The following is a 27,590-nucleotide window of genomic DNA, read 5'->3' on the forward strand; positions in this document are numbered from 1 at the left end:
GGTCCTTGTCTCTTCTTTTGGTTTTCTATATCCAGGGTTGTTTCCATGTGTTCTTTCTTGATTGCTTCTATTTCCATTTTTAGTCCTTCAACTGTTTGATTGTGTTTTCCTGGAATTCTTTCAGGGATTTTTGTGTCTCCTCTCTATGGGCTTCTACTTGTTTATTTATGTTTTCCTGGAATTCTTTCAGGGATTTTTGTGTCTCCTCTCTATGGGCTTCTACTTGTTTATTTATGTTTTCCTGGAATTCTTTCAGGCATTTTTGCGATTCCTCTCTGTAGGCTTCTACTTGTTCTCTAAGGGAGTTCTTCACGTCTTTCTTGAAGTCCTCCAGCATCATGATCAAAAATGATTTTGAATCTAGATCTTGCTTTTCTGGTGTGTTTGGATATTCCATGTTTGTTTTGATGGGAGAATTGGGCTCCGATGGTGCCATGTAGTCTTGGTTTCTGTTGCTTGGGTTCCTGTGCTTGCCTCTCGCCATCAGATTATCTCTAGTGTTACTTTGTTCTGCTATTTCTGACAGTGGCTAGACTGTCCTATAAGCCTGTGTGTCAGGAGTGCTGTAGACCTGTTTTCCTCTCTTTCAGTCAGTTATGGGGACAGAGTGTTCTGCTTTCGGGCGTGTAGTTTTTCCTCTCTACAGGTCTTCAGCTGTTCCTGTGGGCCTGTGTCTTGAGTTCACCAGGCAGCTTTCTTGCAGCAGAAAATTGGTCTTACCTGTGGTCCCGAGGCTCAAGTTCGCTCGTCGGGTGCTGCCCACGGGCTCTCTGCAGCGGCAGCAACCAGGAAGACCTGTGCTGCCCCTTCCGGGAGCTTCAGTGCACCAGGGTTCCAGATGGTCTTTAGCTTTTTCCTCTGGCGTCCGAGATGTGTGTGCAGAGAGCAGTCTCTTCTGGTTTCCCAGGCTTGTCTGCCTCTCTGAAGGTTTAGCTCTCCCTCCCACGGGATTTGGGTGCAGAGAACTGTTTATCCGGTCTGTTTCCTTCAGGTTCCTGCAGTGTCTCAGGCAGGGGTCCTGCTGCTCCTGGGCCCTCCCCCACGGGAGCCCAGAGGCCTTATACAGTTTCCTCTTGGGCCAGGGATGTGGGCAGGGATGAGCAGTGTTGGTGGTCTCTTCCGCTCTGCAGCCTCAGGAGTGCCCACCTGACCAGGCGGTTGGGTCTCTCTCTCACGGGGTCTGAGAGCAGAGAGCTGCTGAGGGCCGGGATCCGCGGGTGTGGGACTTCCGGTAAACACAGAACGTGCCCGGTCCTAGAGGAATTCTGCTTCCGTGTGTTCCAAGCTCACCAGGCAGCTTTCTTGCAGCAGAAAAGTTGGTCTTACCTGTGGTCCCGAGGCTCAAGTTCGCTCGTGGGGTGCTGCCCACGGGCTCTCTGCAGCGGCAGCAACCAGGAAGACCTGTGCCCTATATTGGTTGTTTTTTAAAGATTTATTTATTTTATGTATGTGAGTACACTATCACTGTCTTTAGACTTTCCAGAAGAGGACTTCAAATCACTTTACAGATGGTTGCAAGCCACCATGTGGGTGCTGGAAATTGAACTCAAGGCCTCTGGAAGAGTAGTCAGTGCTCTTAACCACAGAGCCATCTATCCAGCCTGGAGAATAGCTTATAAATTGTATCTTAGAATAGCTTACAAATTAGAATGCTAGTTGATGCGCCCAGCAATTGTGTTTCCTCTAAACTAAGTTTGTGTGGTATTTTCCTTCACACAGTGACTCAACTGAGTACCAGAGAGAAAGGTACAGCTGCAAAGTGTGTCTGAGAAGTGCACTCCAGCTAGCCATGGGTATTTGGAAGCCTAGGGCTGTTGTGGCAGTGACCTGCCATGGGAACTTAGCAAGCCAGGTGGAGAGATTTCAGTGCTCTTGGTGAGAGAGTCTATTGGGATGAGAAAAGGCCATTCTGTCTGCCAGTGCCCTGCCAATGGTAGCATGGCCTGGTGCCTTTTTTATATTTCATGCTACAGCTTACATGATGAAATGAAAGCATGAAACAGAAAGAGGCTACTCCAGAAAGGTGAGATCTTTAAATTCTCAAAGCCTGCCACCTGTGATATATCTTCTCCAACAAGGCCAAACCCCTGAAGCTTCCACAAATATTGCGACAAACTGAGGGCCAAGTATTTAAATGATGAAGACTATGGGGTTGTCTCATTCAAATCACTTCAAGGGTCATGTAAAACAGTGTTCACAAAAGAGTTAATAAAATACTTGAAAACCAAATCCAAGAACACATCAAAACAATCATCCATCAAACGATCAAGTAGGCTTCATCCCAGGGATACAGGAATAGTTCAATATACAGAAATCCATCAACCTAATTCGCTATATAAACAAACTCAAAGGAAAAAATGATCATTTCATTAGATGCTGAGAAAGCATTTGGCAAAATTCAACATCCCTTCATGTTAAAAGTCTTGGAAAGATCAGGAATTCATTCCCCATCCCTAAATATAGTAAAAGCAATATGCAGCAAACCAGTAACCAACTTCAAAATAATGAAGAGAAACTTGAAGCAATCCCACTAAAATCAGGGACTAGACAAAGCTGTCCACTCTCTCCCTACTTATTCAATATAGTACTCAAAATCCTAGCCAGAGCAATCAGAAAACAATAGGTGGTCAAAGGGATACAAATTGGAAAGGAAGAAGTCAAAATATTACTATTTGCAGATGATATGATAGTATACTTAAGTGACCCCAAAAGTTTCATCAGAGAACTACTAAGCCTGATAAACAACTTCAGCAAAGTGGCTGGGTATAAAATTAACTCAAACAAATCAATAAAGTATCCTTCCTCTACTCAAAGGATAAACAGGCTGAGAAAGAAATGAATGGCTGAGAAGTACCTAAAGAAATGCTCAACATCCTTAGTCATCAGGGAAATGCAAATCAAAACAACCCTGAGATTCTACCTCATACTAGTCAGAATGACTAAGATCAAAAACTTGGGTGAAAACAGATGCTGTCAGGGATATAGAGAAAGAGGAACACTCCTCCACTGTTGGTGGAATTGCAAACTGGTAAAACCACTCTGGAAATCAGTCTGCAGGTGCCTCAGAAAATTAGATATTGCACTACCTGAGGACACAGCTATACCACTCCTGGGCATATACCCAAAAGGTGCTCCAACATATAACATGGACACATGCTCGACTATCTTCATAGCACCCTTATTTGTAATATCCAGAAGCTAGAAAGAACCCAGATGCCCTTCAACAGAGGAATGGATACAGAGAATGTGGTACATCTACACAATGGAGTACTATTGAGCTATCAAAAACAATGACTTCCTAAAATTCATAGGCAAATGGATGGAACTCAAAATATCATCCTGAGTGAGGCAACCCAATCACAGAGAAACACACTTGGTATGCACTCACTGATAAGTGGATATTAGCCCAAAAGCTCGAATTACCCAAGATACAATCCACAGAGCACATGGAACTCAGGAAAAAGGATGACCACGGTACAGATGCTTCACTCCTTCTTAAAAGGGGGAACAAAAATATTCATAGGAGGGGATATAAAGGCAAAGTTTAAAACAGAAGCTGAAGGAACGCCCATTCAGAGTCTGCCCCATATGTGGCCCATATATATACAGTCACCTAAACTAGATAAGATTGATGAAGCTAAGAAGTGCAGGCTGACAGGAACCAGATATAGATGTCTCCTGAGAGACACAGCCAGACATGTCAAATACAGAGGCAAATGCTAGCAGCAAACCATTGAACTGAGAATGGGGACCCCCGTTGTAGGAATTAGAGAAAGGATTGAAAGAGGTGAAGGGGCTTGCCACCTTCATAAGAACAACAATACCAACCAACCAGAGCTCTCAGGGACTAAACCACTAGCAGAGACTATACATGGACAGACCCATGGCTCAAGCTGCACATGTAGCAGAGGATGGCCTTGTTGGGCACCAAGGAAGGAGAAGTCCTTGGTCCTGCCAAGGTTGGACCCCCAGTGTAAGGGAATGTCGGGAGGGGGTGGTGGGAGGGGACGGGGTGGATGGGGAGGGGAACACCCTTATAGAAGAAGGGGAAGTTTATGGGATAGGGGGCTTATGAACAGGAAACAAGGAAAGGGAATAACATTTCATATGTAAATAAAAAATACCAAAAAAATGAGTTAAGGAAGAATTTAATTTTTTACCATAGCTACATAGTCAAACTTTATTGCTGAAGACACAACACATTATGATTGAACGTTCTTCCCCATCGACCAGGTTTTCTATGTCTGAAGTGCTATTCATGCTTCTGGGGGCAGTGGGGGATATAAGTCCCTGAATAATACAGTACTTTGTTTATTGCCTTGTTTGTTTCTTGACTAGTTTTGTTTATTGCTTTGTTTGTTCCTTGACCTAGAACTGACCTTATCATTTGCATGTACTTAGAATGTTATAAAAATCAGACTAGAGAAAAATAAACTTGCTTCAGCCTCAGCACTGGCTGGAGTCACATTATAATGTCTAATTGTCTTTTTCTTTTTAGTCCTCGTTCCCTCCCTTAGACACTCTTTGGGTGAATGAGATGGCTTGGTTTACCTTTGGAGCTCAAGTTCGAGCAGTACAGTGATGGACAACACAGGAAAGGATGGATCAGTGAGGAATAAACCCTGCAGAAAGGGAAAAGGTAATATTCTGCTTTCTTTGGGATTGTGAGTGTTGATGGCAGAAACATGGTGAACATAATGGAATTCCCCAAAGGCGTATCATCACCAGCATGTTAACACAGTATATTGACTGAACTGTGAACTTTGTGGGGAAGTTGTAAAAGATTCATCCCACTAGAAAAATGTTTATTCTTTCAAATGGACAAGGACAACATGGAACCATTCAATTGATAGAGCCACTAGACAAGAAATCTCTAGAATCATAGAAGTAGTGGGAAAAACCACACCCAAGGCAACCACACTATGTGCACCTTATATCCTGTTTAAGGAAGATTGTAATCACTTTGATCTTGAACTTTAAAATGAAGCTGTGTAAATTATCAATGAGTTTCCTCAGTTTTTTCCTTTAGGGCTTATAGAACATGAATGAGCTTCTTGAATTTCCTAAGATTGCCAGTGAGCTACATTGATGACTATTAAAGGAGACACCTTCAGTTTAAGGAAGAGACTCCTATAATTTCCAATATTTAATTTTCTCTTTTTAAATATATTTTCTTATATATCTGGTATGACAGTTTACAAATAGTCTTCTCATATTTTTTAAATTGATTGCCTCTCTGTCTATTTATATATGGTCTGAATAATAAAAGTCAGACTATCAAAAAAGGAACAAGGTAATGGTAGAAAGTTTTTTATATGTGTTTAGAGTTATGTTAAAATCTAGAGGAGTGAAGATAATTCTCATAGATACTTTTAGTCTTTAGACTCTGATTAGAGATAATTTAAACACTAGAAATGAGTGGGAGAATGGGTTTCAGAGAAGCAGTCCTCTTCTGTGCCAGGGATGCTTTGGTGAAAGCGAAGGAAAATGAACATGAGCTATTGTAGAGCTCTCCTAGGGACAGGCAGAGGTCAGGAGATGTCGTGCTTCCTCTCTGGGTCCTACTGGAGGAATGTTTTGTTCTGGTTCTGGGTTTCTTAGGTAAAATATCTGGGTTCCTTTGGGAAATCTAGTTTTCTTCTCTCTCTCTGTCAATTTATTGTCTACCTTGATGTGCCAATCTGTCCATGTCTGTCAATTTATGACTGTGTTTTTGTTTCATTGTATAATTGTTTCTTTCTCTGTATTTTGTACTCAAAAGAAAAAAAAATGGTTAAAACTTTATCTGCTAGTCATTCACTCCTTGATTTAGTTTTAAATCATTTTTTAAAAAAGTCTGAATTGACAGAGCAATAGTCATAAAAACTGTATGGTATTGGTACAGAGAAAGGCAGATAGTTCAGTGGAACAGAATTGAAGACCCAGAAATTAACCCACACACCTATAGTCACTTGATCTTGGACAAAGGAGCTAAAACATCCAATGGAAGAAAGACAGCATTTTCAGCAAATGATGCTGGTTCACCTGGAGGTCAACATGTAGAAGAATGCAAATTGATCCATTTTCATCACTGTGTACAAAGCTTAAGTCCAAGTGGATCAAGGACCTCCACACCAAACCAGATACACTCAAAATAATAGAAGAAAATGTGGGGAAGAGTCTCAAGACATGGACACTGAGGAAAATGTCCTGAGAAAAACACCAATGGCTTATGCTCTAAGATCAAGAATTGACAAATGGGACCTCATAAAACTGCAAAGCTTTTGTAAAGCAAAAGACACTGTCATTAGGGCAAAACAGCAACTAACAGATTGACTTTTACCAATCCTACATCTGATAGAGGGCTAATATCCAAAATATACAAAGAACTCAAGAAGTTAGACTCCAGAGAGCCAAATAACCCTATTAAAAATGGGGTACAGAGCTAAACAAACATTCTCAACTGAGGATTGTCAAATGGCCAAAAGCACCTAAAGAAATGGTCAACATCCTTAGTCATCAGGGAAATAAATGCAAATCAAAACAACCCTGAGATATCACCTCACACAAGTCAGAATGGCTAAGATCAAAAACTGAGGTGAGAGCAGATGCTGGCGAGGATGTGGAGAAAGAGGAACACTCCTCCATTGTTGGTGGGATTGCAAACTGATACTACCACTGTGGAAATCAGTCTGGAAGTTCCTCAGAAAATTAGACATTGAACTGCCTGAGGACCCAGCTATACCTCTCTTGGGCATATACCCAAAAGATCCTCTAACACGCAACAAAGACACATGCTCCACTATGTTCATAGCAGCCTTATTTATAATATCCAGAAGGTGGAAAGAACCCAGATGCCCTTCAACAGAGGAATGGATTAAAAAAATGTGGTACATCTACACAATGGAATACTACTCAGCTATCAAAAACAGTGACTTCATGACATTCATAGGCAAATGGAATGAACTAGAAAATATCATCCTGAGTGAGGTTACTCAGTCACAGAAAAACACACTTGGTATGCACTCATTGATACGTGGATATTAGCCAAAATCCTCGAATTACCCAAGATGCAATCCATAGACCACAGGAAACTCAAGAAGAAGGATGACCAAAATGTGTATGCTCCCACTCCTTTTAAAAGGGGGAAAATATCCATTGGAGGGGATATGGAAGCAAAGTTTAGAGCAGCAACTCAAGGAATGGTCATTCAGAGCCTGACCCATACGTGGCACAAAACTAGATAAGATTGATGAAGCTAGAAAATGCATGCTGAAAGGGACCAGATATAGATCTCTCCTGAGAGACACATCCAGAGCATGTCCAATACAGAGGTCAATGCTAACAGCAAACCACCGAACTGAGAATAGGACTCCCTTGGGGGGGAATTAGAGGAAGTATTGATAATGTTAAAGAAGCTTGCAACCCCATAAAAACAACAATGCTGACCAACCAGAGCCTTCAGGGCCTAAATCACTACTGAAAGACTATACATGGACTGACCCAGGGCTCCAACTGCATATGTAGCAGAGATAGCCTTGTTGGGGCACCAAGGGAAGGGGAAGCCCTTGGTCCTGCCAAAGTTGGACTCCCCCAGTGCAGGGGAATATGGGGGACAATAATGGGGATGTATAGGGAGAATACCGGTATAGGGGAGGGGGAGGGGAAGGAATGGGGGCTTATGGACAGGAAACCGGGAAGGAGGAATAACCTTTGAAATGTAAGTAAAGAAATATATCTAGTAAAAAAATTTCAAAAAAGTCTGAATTGACAAAAGAAAAGCTGATAAACTGCCTTTGGAGATCTATACCTGTAGCTAGGTGTCTAGCATAGCTGGAGAAAACCTACCACGATGTGATTGTCTGTATAAGCCACGCTTAAAGGGGCCAGCAGCTTCTTGGCTCCTATGGTAAGGGATCTGATGATTGTTTCTCCTAGAAAAATTTCTGTGGCTGTGATTATTGAGTTCTGCAAGTGACAAAATGCTCCTCCCTTGATATTATAGCTAGAAAATGTAAGATAATTTTGTCTGCTTATTCTAAATATATAAGGTGTGTGTGGCTACTTCATGTTTGTTTCTGACTTATTGTAAATATATAAATATGTTCTTCATATCTTAGTTATAGATTATTGGCTTATAAGTTAATGGATATGGCTAAAAATTTGTAACATTGGTAACAAAACGTTGCCTTAAAATAGGCAACTCAGGGTTAGGGTCATTCTAGGTCAACAACACAAGGTATGAGCCAACCCAGGGAAACAGGTCGCTAAAGATACCTCTAAATTGGGATAATATTTTATGTAATTCTTGTCCTAGAAACCAGACTTAAGAGATAGGATTTAAAACAATCTTTCTTTAATAAGATGTTAAAAACTGCACCATCATATCATGCATTCATGTATAAGAACTAAAAGCCAAACTTTAACGTGAAAATTATGTACTTGGTATTGATTTTAGAGAAAATGGATTGTTTACATGGTTAAAATTTGGTTTTGCTTTTCAAAATTATAGTTATGCTCTGATATTGCAAAAGAAACTTTTAAAAATTATAGTTAAATATATATATATATATATATATATATATATACATAATGTAACATTGGCAGTTTCAGTAACAAGATTTTAATTCCCCTTGGAACTCACCCATATTTGTGATTAAGAAAAATCAGGCACATGGAAATTACTGCAAGATTTATAAAAGTTTAATGAAACTATGGAACTTATGGGAGCATTACAACCTGGCTTACCTACTCAAGCTGCCATTCCAAAAAATACATCTAAAATTATTATAGATTTAAAAGATTGTTTTTGTACTATTCTTTTGCATCTTGATGTTTATAAAACGTTTGCATTGAGTGTGCCTGCTTGTAAATTTAAAGAACCCATGAATGATATCATTGGAAAATTTTGCCACAGAGAATGGCTAATATTATGTCAAAAATTGTTGCTGCTCCAATATAAGAAATTAGGACTTTGAATCCTTCAGTGTATATTACTCATTGTACTGGTGATATTTTATTAGGTGATCCCTCTAAAAGAGTTTTATTATAAGCCTTTGCTCTTATACAACAACTTTAAAATCTTGGGGATTACTTGTTGCTCCAGAAAAGTTTCAAAGGCAATAATCTTTTTAATATTTGGAACATCCATTATATCTTAAATTGTAGCACAGAAAATTCAAATAAGAAAAGATAATTTACTTATTTTAAATGATTTTCAAAAGCAGCTAGGAGATGTTAATTGACTAAGACCTCACCTTAAGCTCACCACAGGAAAACTTAAACCTCTGTTTGATATTCTCAAGGGGATTGCAAATCCTAATTCCCCTCAACAATTAGATGAGGGATAAATAGCTTTGCAGAAAGTAGAGGAAGCTATTAGCCAACCACAGATACATTACATAGACTATGATCAATTGTTGACTGTTTGTGTTCTTGCTACTTCTTATGCACCCACATCAGTTCTTTGGCAGAGGGAACCATTAATGTGGATTCATCTTTCTTCATCTCTAAGTAAAGACTTCACACCCTATTATGAAGTTCTTTCTGTGTAAATACAGAGTTGTAGGGTAGAATCACAAATGTATTTTGGGAAAGAACCTGATGAAATATTTATTCCTTATTCCAAACAGCAATTAAATTGTTTATTGCATAATACTGATATTTGGCCTATTGCATGTGCAAACTTTTCAGGCAAAATTGATAACCATTTTCCAAAAGACAAGTTGTTATGATTTGCCTCTATGCATAGCTTTTGTATTTCTTGTAAATTTATGCATGCAGCCCATAGAAAATGCACTTACTGAATTTACAGATGGCTTATCTAATGGGAAGGCAGCATAGATAATTGAATCACATGTTCATTCTCTTGAGTTCCCCCACCCTGCTTTAGTACAAATGATTGAATTACATGCTATAGCCATTGTTTTTGAAATGTTGAAAAATCAACTTTTAATTTGTGTACTGGTATCCAATATATAGCTCATGGTTCACAATTGCTTGAAACTGTTCTTTTTTTAGATACTGCTAATTCTAAAATTTTGCAATTATTTATTGCAAATACAGCTCAATTTAAGAGATTGCACTGTTCCTTTCCATATAGGACATTTAAGAGCTCATACTGGATTGCCTAGACCCCTAGTTAGGGCAGTGCCACAGTGGATTTGTATACCAGGCAGACTATAGGCCTTGTATAGGAACAATTAGCCAAACAATCTCATTTGTTACATCATCAAAATAGTAATTGCTTGAGACAACAATTTCGTACTTCTAGAGAATGTGCATGTCAAATTTTAAAGACTTGTCCTCAATGTCTTCAGTTTCTACCTGTACCACGTAATGGTGTTAATTCTTGAGGCCTTTACCTAATCAATTGTGGCAGATGAATATTACTCATATTTCTGATTTTGGAAAATTAAAATATGTTCATGTGACTATTGACACCTTCTCAGGCTTTCTTGCTGCAACTGCTTTAACAGGAGAAGGAACTAAAAATGTAATTACTCATTGCCTATATTGTTTCTCTGTGTTGGGTGTTCCAAATCAGATTACTAGGATTCATTATAATCCTCAAGTACACAGTATTGTGGAATTAGTACATGGAACTTTAAAAAAATATATATCTTTATAAATAAAAAAACAGGAAATTATATCCCCCATACACCACAAAATTATTTAAATCATTATCTTTTTATCTTAAAAATTTTAAATCTAGATGCCAAGGAACTCTTTGCTGAGTGTCTGTAGCACCCTACAATTAGGCATACTTATGCCTAGGTGAAATGGAAGGATCCAATCCACTTACTGGCATATGGCATGGATTTAATTGGATATTAGTATGGGGAAGAAGGCATGTTTTTGTTTTTTTTTCCCACAGGATGCTGAAGGAGCATGGTGACTTCCGGAGTGATTGGTGATACATGCTGATGCTGGGACAAGCAATGATGCTGACTGTGAGCTTGCTTAGTGTCCTGATGGTGGTGACAGAGAAGCTGTATTGATCTATATCCCAGATTGGACAAGCTGCCTTGCCTCAAGCTTTTAGACCTTATGGGACAGAGAACTTGGAGACTGTGGAAACCGCCTTAGAAAAATTAATCAAATGGAGAAGTTCTACTGACCCTTCTCTTTCGTTTATTGTGATGTTATTCTGACTCAATCATGGGCTGTACTGGAAACCATTCAAATATTTGGGAAAAAAGAAATGACAATCATCAGTTGGAGGGCTGGTTCTGGACGTTTTCAGAGACATAAATAGACAACCGCCTTGTATGAAGTTACATTTGCAGTGGATAAAATTGGGATAGGATCCGGACTTAGAACAATGATAGGATCTGGATTTCAGCAAGTGTTACTGCATGTGTTAAGGTTCCTGATCTTTTATTAATTAGTCATGCTAAAATTATTTATTCTACAGTATTTAATGTAAGTTGTGTTGATTGTATAATTTCTAATTGTGTTAATGTATTGAAATCTGGTATTTCTGTTATGGTAGTCTATCAATCAACTTTTGTTTTATTGCGTATGAGTATTACAGGACCTTGGTATTCAGAAAAAAAGCTTGCAAATGCTGGAAGAAGTGAGTATGGCTTTAAGCAGAACAAGAGGGTAGTGGGATTGATTATTGCTGGTATAGCAGCTTTGATTATATTAATAGCTAGCACCAATGCTTCTGTAATTGCTTTGACACAAGAAGTTAAGACAGCTACTTTTGTTAATTTAGCAAATAATGTTACTAATGCTCTGAGTATTCAAGAGGATTTAGATAAGTGTTTGGAACAACGAATTTATGATACTATTCAAATTATCAGAAGGGAGGTTCAGAGTTTAAGAGTAAGAAGCCATCTTGAGTGTCATGCTAAATACTAATGGATTGGTGTCACTTCTAAAATTTACAGATAGTCACTATAATTGAGAGAAAATTCAAATACACTTGCAGGGTATTTGGCATAATTCTAACACCTCTTTAGATGTTTTAACTTTGCATGATGAGATTATGAATTTAAAAAGCCTATGGCAGTGGAAGGGAAAGGTGGAATATATATATATATATATATATATATATATATATTCCACTGAGTTTTAATGCTGCAGATACTGCTGATAACATTATTCATAATTTAAGGTCAGTATTTTCATTCTGGTCAAGAATGGCTTATATAGCTTGATCATGTTAGCCTTTCTTGTCCTGGGAATACTTTTATTCCTTCTCATTGTGATAAAACTTGCCTTTAATGACATGAACATGGTGGCATCCAAAATGCATGGCTTGAAACTAAAAACGGATCCCCAGTCAGAGTCATTAATTTAGCAGGCTGGCAGTCAATGACAGGTAAGATTCTTCACAGAGCCTTACCAACCTGAAACAGAAATGCATTACTTTTGACAATGCATATTCCACAACAGGAAAGGAAGCCATTCTTTTCAGAACCACCTAAGAGAGACACAGTCTTGTTTATGAAATAAAAAGGGGAAGATGTGGAGAACTCTTGGTGCCACTTCTAGTAATTTGGCAAGAATTTGTCGTTGGGCCAGGACATGGAAGTAGGCTCAGGCAGGAATTTGACATTGGGTTAGGAAAAGGAAGTACGCTCAAGATCTTGATTATCTTGATAAATCCTTGAATAACACAGGACTTTGTTTATTGTCTTGTTTGCTCCTTGACTATTTTTGTTTATTGCTTTGTTTGTTCCTTGACCTAGAACTGATCTTATTCTTTGCATATACTTAGAATGGTATAAATGTAGGTTGGAGAAAAATAAACTTGCTTCAGCCTCAGCACTGGCTGGAATCCCATTATAATGTTGTCTAATTGTCTTTTTCTTTTCAGTCCTCACTCCCTCCATTGAGACACTGTTTGGCTGACTGAGCTGGCTTGGGCAGGGACTCAAGAAACTCTATTCTTAGCCCAGGATCTATTGGCAATTAATAGCTGCTGTGGGAAAGGAAATCATTGTTTCTGTCAGAGGTGTGAATACTCATAGGTTACCTATGTTAAATAGCCTCACACCCCTGTACATGGAATCAGCTCTAATTGGAGTGTATGTATGTGTGAGGGGTGAGTGGGGTGAGCGGTGTTTAAAGATATGAATGTGGGAAGGAAAAGAAGGATATATGTCTGGAGGGAATAGAACGAGAAATCAGGTATGAAATTTCCAATTTTTTGTAATTCTAAAGTATTTGTTGTGGCCAGGGTTTCAAGGAAAGGAGTATGAAACATATGAGATATTTAGGGTGTTGAAACTACTCAGTACGGACAATTAATGGTGACTACAGTTCACTGTTTATTTCTCCAAAGCCATAGAATGTACAATACCAAGAATGATCATAATGGACCTGGCATAGTGGTACATACCTGTAATCCTACCAATTGAAAGGTAAAGTTAGAAAGGTCATAAGTTCAAGGTCATCCTGAACTATAATCACATAATTTTGCTACATGAAACTCTGTCTCAAATAAAGAAACCTAACTAAAACACAGAGTGACCCTAATGCAACTATTGACTTTGAATGATGATGTAGCAGTGTAGGTTTACCAGTTGTAATCATTACTGTGAAGTAGGAATGCTGGCAGTGGAGAAAGCATGTATATTACAACATTGGAGGAAAGTGTGTGTGTGTGTGTGTGTGTGTGTGTGTGTGTGTGTGTATTACTAGTGCTTTTCAATTTGATGGTGAACCCTAAAAGGCTCCATATAATGTCCATATAATAAGGCATATTTTTAAACTGCAGTATGGTTTTTATGGAATTAGATGTCTGATTCTCCTTTATCTAACTGCTCCTTACAAGTTATTTATTCCATTGTCTTTAAGTTGTCTTTAAGATTGTCTTTAAGTATGCTTATTAATTTAACATTTTAAAGGCTGAGGCAATTTCAAGTATTTTATAAGTTATAAGCACAAAACAAACTTACTAGTTTATGCAGAACAGATTTTTTCCCTTTTTAAAGAGAAACTCCAGAATTAATCCCTGGGTCGGGGATCTAGTTCAGTTGGTAGAGTGATTGCTTGGTATGCCCAGAGCCATGTCAAACAAGTATAGTACAGCACCTGTATTATATCAGCTCTTTGTTGGTTAAGGAAGTAGGATCAAAAGTTCTAGATTATCACTCTATAGAGAGGTCAAGACTACCCTGAGTTAAAGAAGAACCTATTTCTAAAGAAATAGGGCCAGAGAAATGGCTCAATTGATAAAGGTGCTTACCACCAAGCCTGTTGATTTGAGTTTAGTCCCTGGAATTCACAAAGCTAAAAGAGAGCCAACTGCTGAAGGTTGCCCTCTGACCTCTGCAGACACACCACAGCATATACAACATCACTCCCTCACATGTATACACATACATATATAACAAATGACTATCATAACCCCCCCCCCAATCCATGCTAGTCAGGACAAATTCAAGTACCTTTTCAGTTTAAATGTACTTAGTTTTTCTCTGCCCTTCATGGCCTTTCCCCTAATTGCTGATTAATGACACTACAAGCCACGAATGGAAATTTTTGTCATATTCCGTTTGTGTCTGGCTGCTGGGAAATGAAGGTGATGTCACAATCATTGGTTTGAAGTTAAGCAACATCCTAAGAGGAACCTGGTTAAAGGGGAAATAACTTCCATCTGTAAACAGGCATGTGTACAATGGAGAAAGTCTTAAGTTTATGTCTCATCTCCTGACTCCTTTTCTTCTGGAAGGGGTAATGTGGCAACTTCCCATGAAGACTTGCTTTGATAGTGTCCATGGGGTAGACACTTCCCATCTTACTACAGTCTGCATATTCAGTTGGGTACAGAGGACATATTTCTGAAATCCCTGGAAGTCTCCATTCTATCAATCTCACACTGAAAAATCGATACTTAGACCCACATGTCTTACTATATCTGAACTTGAGATTCCCAGCTGTATGGTAATAAATATACAAGCCCATCTCAAAAAGGTGTTGGTGCCTTTTGTTTCATACCTTGCTGAATCATTCTATGAAGAATAGTTTTTCCTTCTGTAGTGATGCTTATTGTGTGTGAGTCTTTTCTTCTATCAAATACAATAAAATTTGGAAGATAGTCATGGTGGTTCCCACCTGTAATTCTACCATGTAGGATGCTGATGCAGGAAGATTGCAATGGGTTTGAACTTAGTTCATTATACATTATGAATTCCAGACCAGCCAGGGTTACAATGTACAACACAAGAAAACAAAAGTATAAAATCTATTAGGCTGAAGAGATGGCTCAGATGTCAAGAGCACTGGCTGCTCTTTCACAGGAGAGGAGTTTGTTTTCCAGTACTCACATTGTGTGGCTCACAACTTCCTGGAATTCCAGCTCCAGGGGATCTGATACCGTCTTACACATCCATCCACATACATATGCATATGTGCATACATGTACCCAAAAATAAAAATTTCGTTAATAAAGAAAATATATGATATGGATTATATTTAGGAATTTTTTTCATTTTTTATATTCTCTTGCTATTTCTGTTATAATTATGTTTAGAAAAAGGAAGACAGAGCCTGATGTGGTGGTGCATGCCTGTAATAGCATACTTGAGAGGTAAAGTCTGGACAATTAGGAGTTTAATGTTGGCCTTGAGTGCATAGCAAGATTGAGACCAGTCTGAACTACATAAAACTACAAGAAACCAAAAATAAAAACCTTAGAAAATAAGCCTAAATATGCTCAGTTGGTGGAGTGATTTTTCTCTACCTACAATGCCCTCTGTATTTTCAACAGCATTGCATAAAACTGTAATCCCAGCATGTAAGAAGTGGAGGTGAGAGCCTCTTGTGTACTAAGTAAGCATTTTAGCATTTAATCTACACCCTTAGCCCAGTTATTTTATAACTATATATTTATTTTTGATGTTTTGAAATAGGATTTCCCTCTGTACTCCAGGCTGGCCTCAAAATCATAGAAATCCCCCTGCCCTCAGTACCAGGAGTTCTGGGATTATAGCCAATCACATCTGATTCTGGATTAACTGCTTAAACCAGTGTTTCCATGGCTTTGGAATCACAATTCTATGAGCTTAGATATTATATCTCCAAGGATATATCATATAATATCATAGAAAGCTGAAGGTAGCTAAGTATAGTAGCTCATGTACTCCCTGAAATTTGGAGGCTGAGCAAGAAGGATCACGTTGAGTTCAAAGCCATCCCAGAGTCCATAGGGAGAAGGACCTGATCTCAAAAAGGAAATTAAAAATTGGGCTTGGTAGTGTGTTCCTATTAGCACAACACTTGAAGGACAGATAGAGGAGTATTTGGACTTCTAGGAGATCCTAAACTATGTATTAAATTTGAGGCCAGTGTAGGCTACAATAAGACCCTGTCTTAATAAAACAAAAACAAAAGCAAAAATAAATCCAGAAGTAAAGAAGAGAAGCAGTGAATGGGGAAAGAGGAAATGGAGGGACAGGGAACTGTAGACTGAGGTTTTAGGCCTCTTATGGCTATAGAGTGCTTGCCTTGCATATGTGAGCCCCCAAATTCAATCCCCAGCATCAAACAAAACAAAAAATTACTACAGACTGGTGGTTTCTTAAATACACCTGGTTCCACTGGTCTCTGGCCTTTGCTCAAAGGCCCTTGTTCTTTTATCAGTATTTCTTGTTTTTTCTTTCTTTTTATTTCTTTTTTAAAATTTATTTAATACTTAATAATAATTCTTTGGTTTCCGGGCAAACATCCCCCTCCCCCCTCCCCTTCCTTATGGGTGTTCCCCTCCCAACCCTCCCCCCATTGCCGCCCTCCCCCCAACAGTCTAGTTCACTGGGGGTTCAGTCTTAGCAGGACCCAGGGCTTCCCCTTCCACTGGTGCTCTTACTAGGATATTCATTGCTACCTATGGGGTCAGAGTCCAGGGTCAGTCCATGTATAGTCTTTAGGTAGTGGCTTAGTCCCTGGAAGCTCTGGTTGCTTGGCATTGCTGTACATATGGGGTCTCGAGCCCCTTCAAGCTTTTCCAGTTCTTTCTCTGATTCCTTCAACGGGGGACCTATTCTCAGTTCAGTGGTTTGCTGCTGGCATTCGCCTCTGTATTTGCTGTATTCTGGCTGTGTCTCTCAGGAGCGATCTACATCCGGCTCCTGTCGGTCTGCACTTCTTTGCTTCATCCATCTTGTCTAATTGGGTGGCTGTATATGTATGGGCCACATGTGGGGCAGGCTCTGAATGGGTGTTCCTTCAGTCTCTGTTTTAATCTTTGCCTCTCCCTTCCCTGCCAAGGGTATTCTTTTTCCTCATTTAAAGAAGGAGTGAAGCATTCACATTTTGATCATCCGTCTTGAGTTTCATTTGTTCTAGGGATCTAGGGTAATTCAAGCATTTGGGCTAATAGCCACTTATCAGTGAGTGCATACCATGTATGTCTTTCTGTGATTGGGTTAGCTCACTCAGGATGATATTTTCCAGTTCCAACCATTTGCCTACGAATTTCATAAAGTCGTTGTTTTTGATAGCTGAGTAATATTCCATTGTGTAGATGTACCACATTTTCTGTATCCATTCCTCTGTTGAAGGGCATCTGGGTTCTTTCCAGCTTCTGTCTATTATAAATAAGGCTGCGATGAACATAGTGGAGCACGTGTCTTTTTTATATGTTGGGGCATCTTTTGGGTATATGCCCAAGAGTGGTATAGCTGGATCCTCAGGCAGTTCAATGTCCAATTTTCTGAGGAACCTCCAGACTGATTTCCAGAATGGTTGTACCAGTCTGCAACCCCACCAACAATGGAGGAGTGTTCCTCTTTCTCCACATCCTTGCCAGCATCTGCTGTCACCTGAGTTTTTGATCTTAGCCATTCTCACTGGTGTGAGGTGAAATCTCAGGGTTGTTTTGATTTGCATTTCCCTTATGACTAAAGATGTTGAACATTTCTTTAGGTGTTTCTCAGCTATTCAGCATTCCTCAGCTGTGAATTCTTTGTTTAGCTCTGAACCCCATTTTTAATAGGGTTATTTGTCTCCCTGCAGTCTAACTTCTTGAGTTCTTTGTATATTTTGGATATAAGGCCTCTATCTGTTGTAGGATTGGTAAAGATCTTTTCCCAATCTGTTGGTTGCCGTTTTGTCCTAACCACAGTGTCCTTTGCCTTACAGAAGGTTTGCAGTTTTATGAGATCCCATTTGTCGATTCTTGATTTTAGAGCATAAGCCATTAGTGTTTTGTTCAGGAAATTTTTTCCAGTGCCCATGTGTTCCAGATGCTTCCCTAGTTTTTCTTCTATTAGTTTGAGTGTATCAGGTTTAATGTGGAGGTCCTTGATCCACTTGGACTTAAGCTTTGTACAGGGTGATAAGCATGGATCAATCTGCATTCTTCTACATGTTGACCTCCAGTTGAACCAGCACCATTTGCTGAAAATGCTATCTTTTTTCCATTGAATGGTTTCGGCACCTTTGTCAAAAATCAGGTGCCCATAGGTGTGTGGGTTCATTTCTGGGTCTTCAATTCTATTCCATTGGTCTATCTGTCTGTCTCTGTACCAATACCATGCAGTTTTTCTCACTATTGCTCTGTAATACTGCCTGAGTTCAGGGATAGTGATACCCGCTGAAGTCCTTTTATTGTTGAGGATAGTTTTAGCTATCCTGGGTTTTTTGTTATTCCAGATGAATTTGCAAATTGTTCTGTCTAACTCTTTGAAGAATTGGATTGGTATTTTGATGGGGATTGCATTGAATCTGTAGATCGCTTTTGGTAAAATGGCCATTTTTACTATATTAATCCTGCCAATCCATGAGCATGGGAGATCTTTCCAACTTCTGAGGTCTTCTTCAATTTCTTTCTTCAGTGTCTTGAAGTTCTTATTGTACAGATCTTTTACTTGCTTGGTTAAAGTCACACCGAGGTACTTTATATTATTTGGGTCTATTATGAAGGGTGTCGTTTCCCTAATTTCTTTCTCGGCTTGTTTCTCTTTTGTGTAGAGGAAGGCTACTGGTTTATTTGAGTTAATTTTATACCCAGCCACTTTGCTGAAGTTGTTTATCAGCCTTAGTAGTTCTCTGGTGGAACTTTTGGGATCACTTAAATATACTATCATATCATCTGCAAATAGTGATATTTTGACCTCTTCTTTTCCGATCTGTATCCCCTTGACCTCCTTTTTTGTCTGATTGCTCTGTCTAGAACTTCAAGAACTATATTGAATAAGTAGGGAGAGAGTGGGCAGCCTTGTCTAGTCCCTGATTTTAGTGGGATTGCTTCAAGTTTCTCTCCATTTAGTTTAATGTTAGCAACTGGTTTGCTGTATATGGCTTTTACTATGTTTAGGTATGGGCCTTGAATTCCTATTCTTTCCAGGACTTTTTTCATGAAGGGGTGTTGAATTTTGTCAAATGCTTTCTCAGCATCTAATGAAATGATCATGTGGTTTTGTTCTTTCAGTTTGTTTATATAATGGATCATGTTGATTGTTTTCCGTATATTAAACCATCCCTGCATGCCTGGATCATGGTGGATGATTGTTTTGATGTGCTCTTGGATTCGGTTTGCCAGAATTTTATTGAGTATTTTTGCGTCGATATTCATAAGGGAAATTGGTCTGAAGTTCTCTTTCTTTGTTGGGTCTTTGTGTGGTTTATGTATAAGAGTAATTGTGGCTTCATAGAAGGAATTCGGGAGTGATCCATCTGTTTCAATTTTGTGGAATAGTTTGGATAATATTGGTATGAGGTCTTCTATGAAGGTTTGATAGAATTCTGCACTAAACCCGTCTGGACCTGGGCTCTTTTTGGTTGGGAGACCTTTAATGACTGCTTCTATTTCCTTAGGAGTTATGGGGTTGTTTACCTGGTTTATCTGTGCCTGATTTAACTTCGGTACCTGGTATTTGTCTAGGAAACTGTCCATTTCCTGTAGATTTTCAAGTTTTGTTGAATATAGGCTTTTATAGTAAGATCTGATGATTTTTTGAATTTCCTCTGAATCTGTAGTTATGTCTCCCTTTTCATTTCTGATTTTGTTAATTTGGACACACTCTCTGGGTCCTCTCGTTAGTCTGGCTAAGGGTTTATCTATCTTGTTGATTTTCTCAAAGAACCAACTTTTGGTTGTGTTGATTCTTTCTATCATCCTTTTTGTTTCTACTTGGTTGATTTCAGCTCTGAGTTTGATTATTTCCTGCCTTCTATTCCTCCTGGGTGTATTTGCTTCTTTTTGCTCTAGAGCTTTTAGGTATGCTGTCAAGCTGCTGACATATGCTCTTTCCTGTTTCTTTCTGCAGGCACACAGCGCTATGAGTTTTCCTGTTAGCACAGCTTTCATTGTGTCCCATAAGTTTGGGTATGTTGTACCTTCATTTTCATTAAATTCTAGAAACTTTTTAATTTCTTTCTTTATTTCTTCCTTGACTAGGTTATCATTGAGTAGAGCATTGTTCAATTTCCACGTATATTTGGGCATTCTTCCCTTATTGTTATTGAAGATCAGTTTTAGGCCGTGGTGGTCTGATAGCATGCATGGGATTATTTCTATCTTTCTGTACCTGTTGAGGCCCGTTTTTTGACCAACTATATGGTCAATTTTGGAGAAAGTACCATGAGGAGCTGAGAAGAAGGTATATCCTTTTGCTTTAGGATAGAATGTTCTATAAATATCCGTTCAGTCCATTTGGCTCATGACTTCTCTTAGTCTGTCTACGTCTCTGTTTAATTTCTGTTTCCATGATCTGTCCATTGATGAGAGTGGGGTGTTGAAATCTCCCACTATTATTGTGTGAGGTGCAATGTGTGTTTTGAGCTTTAGTAAGGTTTCTTTTACGTATGTAGGTGCCCTTGTATTTGGGGCATAGATATTTAGGATTGAGAGTTCATCTTGGTGGATTTTTCCTTTGATGAATATGAAGTGTCCTTCCTTATCTTTTTTGATGACTTTTAATTGAAAATTGATTTTATTTGATATTAGAATGGCTACTCCAGCTTGCTTCTTCTGACCATTTGCTTGGAAAGTTGTTTTCCAGCCTTTCACTCTGAGGTAGTGTCTGTCTTTGTCTCTGAGGTGTGTTTCCTGTAAGCAGCAGAATGCAGGGTCCTCGTTGCGTATGCAGTTTGTTAATCTATGTCTTTTTATTGGGGAGTTGAGGCCATTGATGTTGAGAGATATTAAGGAATAGTGATTATTGCTTCCTGTTATATTCATATTTGGATGTGAGGTTATGTTTGTGTGCTTTTCTTCTCTTTGTTTTGTTGCCAAGATGATTAGTTTCTTGCTTCTTCTGGGGTATAGCTTGCCTCCTTATGTTGGGCTTTACCCTTTATTATCCTTTGTAGTGCTGGATTTGTAGAAAGATATTGTGTAAATTTGGTTTTGTCATGGAATATCTTGGTTTCTCCGTCTATGTTAATTGAGAGTTTTGCAGGATACAGTAACCTGGGCTGGCATTTGTGTTCTCTTAGGGTCTGTATGACATCTGTCCAGGATCTTCTGGCCTTCATAGTTTCTGGCGAAAAGTCTGGTGTGATTCTGACAGGTCTGCCTTTATATGTTACTTGACCTTTTTCCCTTACTGCTTTTAATATTCTTTCTTTATTTTGTGCGTTTGGTGTTTTGACTATTATGTGACGGGAGGTGTTTCTTTTCTGGTCCAATCTATTTGGAGTTCTGTAGGCTTCTTGTATGCCTATGGGTATCTCTTTTTTTAGGTTAGGGAAGTTTTCTTCTATGATTTTGTTGAAGATATTTACTGGTCCTTTGAGCTGGGAGTCTTCACTCTCTTCTATACCTATTATCCTTAGGTTTGATCTTATCATTGAGTCCTGGATTTCCTGTATGTTTTGGACCAGTAGCTTTTTCTGCTTTACATTATCTTTGACAGTTGAGTCAATGATTTCTATGGAATCTTCTGCTCCCGAGATTCTCTCTTCCATCTCTTGTATTCTGTTGGTGAAGCTCATATCTACAGCTCCTTGTCTCTTCTTTTGATTTTCTATATCCAGGGTTGTTTCCATGTGTTCTTTCTTGATTGCTTCTATTTCCATTTTTAATTCCTTCAACTGTTTGATTGTGTTTTCCTGGAATTCTTTCAGGGATTTTTGTGTCTCCTCTCTATGGGTTTCTACTTGTTTATTTATGTTTTCCTGGAATTCTTTCAGGCATTTTTGCGATTCCTCTCTGTAGGCTTCTACTTGTTCTCTAAGGGATTTCTTCACGTCTTTCTTGAAGTCCTCCAGCATCATGATCAAATATGATTTTGAAACTAGATCTTGCTTTTCTGGTGTGTTTGGATATTCCGTGTTTATTTTGGTGGGAGAATTGGGCTCCGATGATGCCATGTAGTCTTGGTTTCTGTTGCTTGGGTTCCTGCGCTTGCCTCTCGCCATCAGATTATCTCTAGTGTTACTTTGTTCTGCTATTTCTGACAGTGGCTAGACTGTCCTATAAGCCTGTGTGCCAGGAGTGCTGTAGACCTGTTTTCCTGTTTTCTTTCAGCCAGTTATGGGGACAGAGTGTTCTGCTTTCGGGCGTGTAGTTTTTCCTCTCTACAGGTCTTCAGCTGTTCCTGTGGGCCTGTGTCTTGAGTTCACCAGGCAGGTCACTTGCAGCAGAAAAGTTGGTCTAACCTGTGGTCCCGAGGCTCAGGTTTGCTCGCGGGGTGCTGCCCATGTGCTCTCTGCGGCGGCAGCAACCAGGAAGATATGGGCTGCCCTTTCCTGGAGCCTCCATGCACTAGGGTTCCAGATGATGTTTGGTGTTTTCCTCTGGCATCCGAGATGTGTGTGCAGAGTGCAGTCTCTTCTGGTTTCCTAGGCGTGTCTGCCTCTCTGAAGGTTTAGCTCTCCCTCCCACGGGATTTGGGTGCAGAGAACTCTTTATCCTGTCTGTTTCCTTCAGGTTCCGGCGGTGTCTCAGGCGCAGGGGTCCTGCCGCTCCTGGGCCCTCCCCTACGGGAATCCAGAGGCCTTATACAGTTTCCTCTTGGGCCAGGGATGTGGGCAGGGGTGGGCAGTGTTGGTGGTCTCCTCCGCTCTGCAGCCTCGGGAGTGCCCACCTGAGCAGGCAGTGAGGTCTCTCTCCCACAGGGTTTGGGAGCAGAGAACTGCTGCGGGCCGGGATCCTTATCAGTATTTCTTTTTCTCCTGTTGAAGGTAATCTTTTATATACCAGAAGTAGTAGGTTCCAGTGTGTTTATACCTCCGGAAATCTGAGACTTTGCTTAATTCTCATTCACTCCAATTACATGCTTATCCTGGTGACCAAGTTTGTCCAATGGGACAGTAGTCGATAAGATATGAACAGAGATTTCAAATGAGCTTCTTACTGGGGATGTGGCTCAATGCTCTAACAGCAAATGTGAGGCTCTGAATTTGATTCACAGCTCTACAGAACAAAGATCTTCTGGGAGATTAGTGAGAAGGGGATAAAAATACTATGTGTATATGCATGAAAATGCTACAGTGAAGTCCATTATGTGTAGTTAACATATGTTAAAATATTTTTAAAGCTTCTTAAATGGGGTTAGACCTTCTTTGTTGCTCAATTGGGAAATCCTCAGACATTTATGTTAAGAAGCCTAGCTAGCTTATTAGAGAATCAAAGATCCCATGGAGCAAGGACAATTAAGTCATTGTCTGGGATGTCCCTCAGAATAACCAGCTTGACAATCAAAAATGTGAGTGAGCCCACCCTAGAACATCCTTCCTCAGCCTAGCCGGTGAAGCCCAAAGACTTATCATGGGCATTTTGAGTATCACAGATGCCCCAGACAACTCCCCAAATTGTCTAAATTCCTAAACTTCAAGAAAGTTTGTTAATATGGAAAAACAATTACACATCCCAGGTACACAGTGAGTTCACTTTTTCACCACTTGAGGGAATACTGATTACACATCTGGTAATGTTTCAGAATGTCCCACCATTTACTTTCTTTCCTTGTGGGAAAAATCTCAATGTTTCAGTTGCAAGGAACAGAACCAACTAAATGTAGCTAAACCCAAAGGTTTAGGTGTCTATGTGTGTGTGTGTGTGTGTGTGTGTGTGTGTGTGTGTGTGTGTGTATTACACAAGTGCATGAAATGAGTTGGAAATAAGGTGAACTTTTGTGTCATGTTTGGAATCAAATTCCATGCGTTTTACCTACCAAAAGCAAGTGTACTGTCATTGAGATGTGTGTGTGTGTGTGTGTGTGTGTGTGTGTTTGTGTGTGTGTGTGTGTGTGTGGTGTGAGTATATGTGTGTGTGGTGTGAGTATATGTGCATGGTATGTATGAATAGTATGTGTGTTCATTGTGTGTGTACCTGCATGGTGTGGATGTATGTGTGTATGGTGTGAGTGTGTGTGCATGATGTATATGCATGTGCATGGTATATATGTGTGGGCAAGGTGTGTGTATGCATGGGGTGTGTGCATGGGGTGTGCTTGCATTGCGTGTGTGTGTGTGTGTGTGTGTGTGTGTGTGTGTGTGTGATGTGTAGGCCCATGGCACATGTGTGGAAGTCAGAGGACAACTTTCTGACTTTGCTTCTCTGCTACGTTTACATAGGTTATGGGGATCAAACTCAGGTTGTCAGGCTTGTACAGACTTCACCTGCTGAGCCTTACCGTCTCATTTTGGTTTCTTTTGTTCATTGTGCTAAGGGTAAAATTTAAGACTTAGGAGAGACGTTTCTGTGTGTACATATATCATGTCACAGGTGCAAAGAATTAATGTTATAAAATAATGTACAAGAAAATACCTAAAACATGAATGTTTTAGAATTTTTATTAGTACTTTATGGATGAAACATGGGAATTTAAGAAAGTCTTCATCTCTGCTTACATTTTTGCCCCATTAATGCTTCTTGGACAAGCAGATCTTGAATTGGCAATTCTCCTACTTGAGTCTCTCGAGTTTAGATTACAGACAAACACTAGCTGAGATGAAGGAAGCTTTTGATGACAAAATGTACAATGTTTTTGACATAAGACCTGTAGCTTAAGCACGTTTTCTCTTTGCTAGGCTAGGACTAGACTCAGCTGAATCTACCCACCCATCCCTATCTCTTCTCTCTCCTCAAACTCTTTTCATCATCTGCTCTACTTTTTTTCTTCTTCACTCTGAAGATGAATTTTCTCAAGCATTCATCAGGATACACAGCTCCAAAGAATTCCTCAGTCTCCAAGTCCCCAAGGCATCATCCTTTTGTGATTACAATCTATCCATAAATATAGACCCTCGTGCTTAGCATGAAATGGTCATTTTGATCTGACCAACTGCAGTGGCATGGAACAGATGGCGTGGGAAAGAAGTTTGTGTATCTGCTTATTGGCTGAAGCTTTGTTAGTCTAGTCTGGCTTCAGCTCGATGTTCCCGTTTCTGGCCCAAGAAGGTGCACTGACCTATGTAATCACCGCAGGTGATATCTTGGGTTGAATAGCTCTGCTCTAAGTGTTCTCATCATCTTTGGGTCAGTGAGGTTTTCCCTTGCACGTATTTTCCAGGTGATGGCAAAAGGCAAATGGAACTGGGCATGGTGGCACACACTTGTAATCCTGGAAGTTAAGAAGCTGAAGCAGGAGAATCACTATTAAAGCCATCCTGAGATACTCTATCAGTTAATTTTCTATTGCTGGGATAAAATTGCACGGCCAAGGCAACTTAAGGATGAGTTAATTTGATGTAAGGTTCCAGAAATATAACAGTTCATCAGGTGGGGAGGCCTAGTAGCAAGAGACAGACATGATGGCAGGACTGGAAAGCTGAGAGCTCACATCCTGAATCACAGGCACAAAGCAGAGACAGTGAACTGGAATTGATACAAGGTTGTGAACCTCCATGCTTCTGCACAATGATAGACTTCCTCCTACAAGCTGTCTTTCCTGAACTTTACTAAGCAGTGCCACCAATAGGAAACCATGTTTTCAAATATCTGAACCTATCGGGGGACATTCTCATTCAAACCACTACTTTCCATCCCTGGCCTGTAGACCTAATGACCCTGTTATAATACAAAATGCATTTAGCCCAACTTGAAAGTCCCCATAATCTTTCAAATTCAACACTCCTTAAAAGTTCAGCATCTCTTCTGAGAATCAAGACAGTCTCTAAACTGCATAACAACACTGAAAAATCAAAAGTTCCATACTTCCAACACATAGTAGCACAGAATATACATTACCTTTCAAAGTGAACAAATGGGATCAGTGTATGGATATTGCACCATAGAAAGACTGAAACTCAGTAGGGAAGTGTCAAACCCTACAATTCCATGTTGTATGCTGGAACTTTAGTTTCAAAAGCTTACTTGGATCTGCTCCTCTAACTTTGCTGCTTATAAGCTTATATGCTATAGCATATACCTCTGTCATGGGCTGGTTCCACACTCTGTATGCATCCTTTCTTGCCAGACATCCCATGACTCTGGCATATCCAACATCTTGGAGCTCCACTGCACTCCAGACTTTACTCCAACAGCTTCATGCAATGATCTCTCATAGTTTCCTTTCCTCAAAAGAGCCTTCATGCATGGAATCTACTGCTACACGCTGTCTGACCTCAGTGCCTCTTTGAAACAATGTAGGAAGAATATAAAACCCTTTCACTCTTGCTTCCTTTGTGTTTCTAAAGCCAGAACCATGTAGATGACACTGTTAAGTTTGGCTGCTTGATTGAGGTGGCCCCTCCCCTCCTTTGAATTACATTAGTAACAGATCCTTAATGGTACTAGTCCCTTTATTTCTTACAGCAAGAGCCTTGGTTGCAACATTAAGCCTCTTAGTGCTCCTTATTTTTCTTCAGACTGTGCGTTTTGTATTTCTTTCAACATCATTTGTCCTTTCTTATTGTAAACCTCCATAATAATTATTAATAATAACAATGCAATAAATTCAGTATCATGCTGCCTTGAAATTGCCTCCACCAAAGAAACTAATCGATCAAATTTCAATTTAGCCTCAGTCCAGGTCTTAGTGCAAGGTCAGAATGCAACTAGATTCATTGCCAAACATCACAGACTGGCCTCTGACCTACTTCCTAATATTGTCCCTCTCTGAAACCTCTTCAGCTGGGCCTCCACAGTCCACATTTTTCTCAGCGCTACTGTCTTCTAGATACATACTAGAAAGGCTCTGTACACTCTTCCCACAGCATTTAACCATTCTCCTGGTACAAACTTCCAAAGCTTTCCACATTCCTCTAAAAATGTGTCAGATTCTTGACAGCAACAGTTCCTACTCTCTGGTACCAACGTCTGTACTGCTTTATTTTCTGTTGCAGTGGAAAAATGCATTGACCAAGGCAACTTAAGGAAGAGAGAGTTTATTTTGGATGATGATATAAAGGAATGAGTCTGTTATGCTAGAAAAGCATAGTAGCAAGACATTGTGGTAGGCACTGAAAGCTCACAGCTCACATCTTGAAAGGCAAGCACAAAGAAGGGGTAGTGACCAGAAAGTGGCAAAAGGCTTTTAATATCTCTCTCTCTCTCCCTCCCTCCCTTCTTCCCTCCCTCCCTCCCTCCCTCTCTCCCTCTCTCCTTCTCTCCCTCTCTCTCCCCCTTTCCCTCTCTCTCTATAATATTTAAAAGATTTATTTATTTATACACTGTAGCTGTCTTCAGACACACCAGAAGAGGGCATCGGATCCCATTATAGATAATTGCGAGCCACCATATGGTTGCTGGGGATTGAACTCAG

The 27,590-nt window shown here is 39.7% G+C and overlaps 1 long non-coding RNA gene and 1 pseudogene across 2 annotated transcripts in view; both read left to right on the forward strand.

Moving 5' to 3' along the window:
* LOC147998232 (uncharacterized) overlaps positions 1 to 27,590 on the forward strand; it is an 87,844-nt gene that overhangs the window by 23,650 nt on the left and 36,604 nt on the right. Inside the window, exons 3-4 of one of the 2 annotated variants that reach the window (XR_015646554.1) lie at positions 4,499 to 4,639; positions 10,856 to 12,769. This is a non-coding gene — a long non-coding RNA (uncharacterized LOC147998232). Of the gene's footprint in view, positions 1 to 4,498; positions 4,640 to 10,855; positions 12,770 to 27,590 lie in introns of those variants that run through there. The other variant, XR_015646555.1, reaches the window with a different exon arrangement.
* LOC108349125 (replication protein A 14 kDa subunit pseudogene) lies at positions 4,686 to 5,120 on the forward strand (annotated as a pseudogene).

Source organism: Rattus norvegicus, chromosome X (genome assembly GCF_021556685.1).
Source record: "Rattus norvegicus strain SHRSP/BbbUtx chromosome X, alternate assembly SHRSP_T2T, whole genome shotgun sequence".
Classification (NCBI taxonomy): domain Eukaryota; kingdom Metazoa; phylum Chordata; class Mammalia; order Rodentia; family Muridae; genus Rattus; species Rattus norvegicus.